Source organism: Centruroides vittatus, unplaced genomic scaffold, assembly GCF_030686945.1.
Source record: "Centruroides vittatus isolate TY-2023 unplaced genomic scaffold, ASM3068694v2 contig_2568, whole genome shotgun sequence".
NCBI classification, from domain to species: domain Eukaryota; kingdom Metazoa; phylum Arthropoda; class Arachnida; order Scorpiones; family Buthidae; genus Centruroides; species Centruroides vittatus.
This window is the reverse complement of record NW_027121629.1, coordinates 145,442-152,099: the sequence shown is the minus strand read 5'-3', so window position 1 is coordinate 152,099 and position 6,658 is coordinate 145,442.

Here is a 6,658-nt window from a genome sequence, read left to right as displayed (position 1 = left end):
ACATGTTATAATTTGTGATTAATTATTGATATTATCGATTTAATTTCAAACTGTTTTTCCAGACCAGAATTCTGTTTCTGTTGAATATAGTTTCATACTGAAAACCATCTTAGGGTCTATTTTTCTCTTATAATGATGTTATTCGTGGTATTTTATTAAAATTGTTAGTTTAAATTCATTCATAATTTTTTATACAGATTACATTATAAACACTTTAATAATGGATAAGTTGTACATTTAAGAAATATTTTGTTTCTTAAGATAACAAAAAGAAATTAAAAATGTAATTTATTTCTATAAGATGGTTATTTTTATTTGCATTAATTTTTAAAGTAATGAAAAATTTAATTTTTAAATTGATCAAATTATACGAGAAATTTATAATTGGATTTTTCTAACGAAAATTAAAGCAAATAACTGCCGATATCATTCAAACGGTTTTAACATTTTTTTCAAGTATTCTAATACAAATAATCAATATTAATTTCTTTATTTTTATTATTTAAACTAGTACCGTTTTAGGCCTTGTTGCCTTTAAATTTTTCGGTTTATTATATTTGAAGAAGTTAGAGAGTGAGAGTTTAAATATTTTTTCAGATGTAAACGTTTAATTTTACAAGTTGATAAAACAAATATGAATTTATGTAGTTAGTTACTTGAGCGATAATATCTTCTAAATAATAAGCTCGTTAGATCATTACTTTCGATTGGATAATAGAACGTCACGTGGTCACTACAGAAAGACTTTTTTAAAACATTTGTTATAGAACTGACGCGATACGGCTATTTTGAAGTTTAAATTTTAAATTTATTGAAGAAAGTGTTAAAAACGTCATTTACCAAAATACAGTGGTACCTCGTATAACGTACTTAATCCGTTCCAGGTGCACGTCCGTTAAGTGAAACGTCCGTTATACGAAACGCATTTTCCCATAGAAATACATGTTAAAACATCTAATTCGTTCCGCAGCATAAAATAACCGTACTGTATCATAAAAATGAACATGGGGTGCGTTCTTTTATTCCTCCGCGTAACTCTGCGCGAGCGACATCCGTTAAAAAATTCCTGCGGAACGCGTTCCCAAATTCCGGTGAGAGTGCACGCCGTCAAACGGCAAAAACGGCCGCTTGTAGCAGTAGTTTACGGTGGAAAGTAACATGGCGTCCTCCATGGCTAAGATAGTTTCGTTTCCGGTCCATTATGTGATTTTATGAATGAGAATTTAGAAATTGTGAAAGCGCGAGTTAGCGCACGCGGTGATGTAAGTGTCTTTACGAATTTTTTTTTCGAGGCTATTTTGAATGCTCTTTCAACAAATAATCCATTTTATGGTTAAATTGGGACCCTTCTTTTGCCTTTTAAAGCTCATAGTTTAAAATTATAGATTCCTCCATCACGATACTATCGATAGTGCGGGCGCCGCCATCTTTCTTTCTTTCACCGTCGTTCCTAAATGCCTACAAACAGCAGCGCACTCCCGTAGTAGCGGAGAAGCAGAGCGACTGCTATTAAAGAACGCACCCATGGAGCAATCACCAATTAAGCTGGAAAGTCCGTTGTTCGCAGCCAGTCCGTTGCTCGAGTCCCGTAACGGCCAAACAGAAAGTCCGTTTGAGTAAATATAAAATATAAAACATGGCCGACGGTAATACATTTAATTCTTGTAAAAATAAATATATAAAACAACCAGGGCCGTTCCGACCCGGGGGTGCAGAGGGTGCGGGGCACCCGGGCGGCAAGCCTAAGGGGCGGCGCGAGCCGCCTTAAAAAAAAAAAGAAAAATTAATTTATCATTAAATTAATATAATACATAAATATTATTCTAAATATTATCATTATCAAATACTACTATTCTAATATTATTTGAATATATGTACTATTCTAAATATTATTAATTATATTTCAAATTCAAATTTTATATACACAACTTCTTTATTACATTACAAATAAGTTGTAACATTATATTCTATTAAATAAACTGTGTATATTTGTACAATTTTTTTTAACTTAAATTTACTTTATTTTTTTTATTTGTAAATTTTTAACAACTTTGGGGGAAGGGGCGGCAAAATTATTTTCGCACCCGGGCGGCAGATACCCTAGGAACGGCCCTGAAAACAACGTTTTAACAAAATACTTCGTTTACGTTTATCATCCGTCATTCGCAACCAGCCGCCAAGTCCTCAACTTCACATCCACGGAGGCGACCTTTCTTTGTAGGCTGCTACCACCGTAATAAAATGCAAAACAGGTAAAAAAGCGGTGGTATTACGGTAGTATTACGGTGGTATTACGGTGGTAGCAGCCTACAAAGAAAGGTCGCCTCCGTGGATGTGAAGTTGAGGACTTGTCGGCTGGTTGCGAACGACGGATGATAAACGTAAACGAAGTATTTTGTTAAAATGTTGTTTTATATATTTATTTTTACAAGAATTAGAAAGTCCGTTGTTCGCAGCGTCCGTTATTCGAGGCGTACGTTATACGAGATACCACTGTATTTAAAAATGCAAATTTCGTCGTCAAGCGCGAACTAAATGAAGTTACTGACGTCACTGCAACGTAAGTGCGATTACCGATCCGAAATCGATAAAACGTTTATTCTATAGCTAATATTTCCGCAAAATAAATAGCCTATACTTTCTGTCAGAACGTAAAACAAATATAACCAAAATTTCATCTCAATTGGACAAAAAATTGCAGGAGTTATAAAGAATTCGCATACACACACAGATGACGGCTTTTTATATCATCATAAAGGGCCTACTACATTGACTTTTCCAAAACTTTTTATTTCTTTTAATGCAAGATCGCCTCACAGCAAAGCATCAGCTTTTCAATACTTTATGGCAATTCTAATCCGAGTCGAACTTCCATACTTTATTATGGATATTTCGAATCGGAAAGTTGATACCCCGCCGAAACAAGAGAAAATTCAGCCTATCTTTAAAGCTTATTGTAAGTTTAGAGGTGTGCGCTAAACAACAACAATAGACCTGATCGTATGCTTTTTAAAACCTATAATATTATATAATTTTACATATTACAATTAAATAAACACACTATTTTATCTTCTCTATGTGAAACCGTGCCAATCATCTTATTTGTTTATTTCTCACAATGAAATGTAATATAAATGACAAAAGATGTAAAGAAAGCCTTGTGTCATTTATATTAAACTTCATTGTGAGAAATAATCAAACACTATTTTATATAAAAATAATTAGAAATGATAATGTTACTTACGTTTTTCATCTAATTTCGCTCGGCAAAAAGTGATGAAAGTAAGGATAATAAAATAATTTCTATTCATATTTTTCTTAAATATTAAAAACACTTATATAAAAAAATTGCTGCATTACAAATTCAATGCTTTTGTAATACAAGAATTCAGTTTATAAAGCTTGATATTTATATAATAATGATTTTACTTATGGCAAGTTTGAACATTTTTCAACCGTAATGGACAGATAATCTCTAAGAATCGAAAATAAAAAATATAACATGTGTAAATATTTTCATTCCTGGAAGCAATAAATGAGATGTTTGTCATTGCCTAGAAACATTTATTCATTCTGATATGAAGTAAATGTTTTTCCATAAAAATATATTTAAAAATAATTTTACTAGTGATGGCAATAACAGTTTTGTGAATAAATATACTGTACTATACTTTGCTCTAAAAATTAACTCTTTAACAAATTATAGATTCGAAAAATTTTGCTTTGGAAAAAGGAAAGTATGTTGCTTACAGCGTCGGACTAGCAACAAATTTCTGTTTGAGAATACTCGTATATAATAAACATGAAACTATATATACACTATACACGATAAACACTTTTTAAGACGACAAAGGCCAAAACTTAGGAAACGTGAACATCTCAAATGTGTGATCTTATCAAAGGGATTGACGAAAATATAATGAATACTGTGTACTATTTATAGTACTATGTCCAACAGTAATACATAGTATTTACAGTACTTAGGTAGTATTCTAGCGTAACACTAGAAACAATAAAACTATTTTAAAATCCAGCAAAGAGCTTCGTATCTTTCTCGGTAAGAGTTAAAATTGTATGTGGCCCCATTTCTTATGAGATTTTATTTAAAAATTTTTATATTTATTAATTCTTATAAAATGGCAAAAAGCTTAATTTTGAGGATAGGAATGGGTTTTATAAAAAGTTGTAAATTTTAATAACATGTGTGAGGCCCGGAAATAGCCCCCCTCAGAAGGGAAATGTACAAGTTTGTTAAGTCAAACCGCAAGATTATAACTTGTATAAGTGTCGAGTCGGCGACACCTGACTTTGATGTCGACGCTCATAAAGAGTAACGGGAAAAACAAAATTTTAGGTAAAGAAAATTTAGAAAGAAAAATATTAAAAATTTAAGACGCAGTTTAGAAAGCAAAACGAAACTGGAAAGAAAAAAAATATCAAAATGAGCGTAGGTGTCATAGTCAACAATTAAACGCGATCATAGTCTAAAAGACGGTGTCGGGTAAACCTTCTCTTGTCGACCTTTCCTGCGACCTAACGAAGCTCCATTTACACCTGGAGACAGGTGGGATACCAATTGGGAAGCGAGGAGGAGAAGAGTTAGCCAATTAGCGATGATTCGATCCCGAGAAAATTATAAAGCCTCCGATGTCAAGGACAGAAGAGCTTCCTCTAGACTACCTGTTGTGTTCATTTACCTCCAATAGTGGTGTTTTCGTTCATCTTTTGTGCACTGTCTCTTCAGAATTTCGAACTTTTAACTCGACGTTGCTACGGGGCCCCTCCAGCGTAGGACCAGACCGAAACCGAAAACAACCTAAAGCTCTGAACTCAAGGACCATTGCTAAATTTATGTAAGCATTTTCGACTAAAATAAACGGTTTCTATGTGAAACGCTTGTTTTTCTGCCTCCTCAAAACCGCCACCCACATGCGTATAGCCCTTAGCCATCCCGACGGTTGGGAATAAAAACTCCCCCCATTTCGGCGAACTTACACAAGTAAAATCGTTATTAAGTTTTACTATATTGAAGATACAAACGATCCTCTTTATCTCCCCGCCCTTTACAATACCCTCCCTGCAAAATTTCAGAAATTTTCGACAAAAAGCACAGGAGTTATTAAGCTTCAAAAAGGGTGAACAAAATCGTGTCTCCCACACAGACTAACATCGATACATACAGAAAAATCCCCGAACTTTTTGCATTTCTTGACTTTGCAAGGTGTTCTGAGTCCAAAAAATGTAAAAATATTGGAGATCATTTTATGAATGATCGCCATACTTTCCCTCTATTACATGTAACAATGGGTAAAATGAAATGCTATGTATTGCACTATACTGCAAGAAAATTTATCTATTAATATGCGGTATCACATATAAGTCTATTATTGTACATGAAAATGTGGTGAATAGGTCTACAGTCTTAAACGTTTGATTTGAAGTAAGCTGAAATGAGTATTTGTCTTTTCTATTTTAACTTTTTTGATAAAATTATGCTTCAATATTTCTTTTCTTTTTGTTCAAACTGACCTTTCTTTCAAGTCAAACGAATTTCAAATTCTACACAAATATGTCGTCATCGTTAATGAAAAATCAAATTTGTAGTTTTTATTATATTATTTAATTTAAAAGAATAAATATAACTTTAGTATAAAGCATGTGCTAACTTGTTGAAGATATTAACAACAAACGAGCAATTATTTATTGTGACATCGTCACAAGCCGGGCTGAAATTTTTAATTTATTTAATTTAAAATATATGCTCTCCACCTCAAATTAGTACTGTAGTGGCTTGCCCCTGTACATCATACTTTTCCTTTAACGATAGAATAGTGCCGGTCATATATCTAATACATTTCAGGGAAAAATTTTGAATTAAAATAACGTGATTTTCGGTTTGCATCGGAAGTTCGTACATAGTTAATAGGGACTCCAGCTCCTAAGGTTTCTATATCTGGCATTGATTTTCATCTATCTAAGTCCATTCTCGAGATTAAGGAAGGAAAGGCAGAGAGACGATAGTGGGAATTTATAGGTCTACAATTTTTTTCAAATTGCTGCCCAAGTATTCCATATTCTCCACGATAGGACTAAGCAGGAGAAAATAGAGACATTGGAGTTGGAAAAAATAGGCAAATTTTTACACCTAATGCAACAGTGCAACATACTCAGCATTGTACAGTACATTGTTCATAACTATGGATTTGATTTTATTATTTTATTATTACTCTCTTAAGAGTATTACAAACAAATCTCAAAGAGAGTATTACACGCAAGTGGTCGACGGTAGGATGATCGAGCGATTACTATATAAGCCCTAAGGGAGTTCGGAAACGAATCTAGGCAGACGAAAAACCGCAGGAATTTTTCGGGAGGTAGTTTATCCCGGATATGTCGGACCCCATCCCTCACCACCCGTCTGCTCCATTGTAGGTCTAGCCTCACTTACGATGGACTTGAAAAAGGCCCTCTTAGTGCCTACAGAACAGAAAAAGTCTAACAAAGTAAAATCATAGATCATGACGGTCTATGGTCCGAGTTCAGTTATTTTTAAAGTAAGAAGTTACAAAATGCCAAAAGTCAGTTTGCATGAGCCGGCGGATGACGTCCAAATCAAGTCTAGCCATTTGAAAATTTGAAATAATAAATACCACGTTCG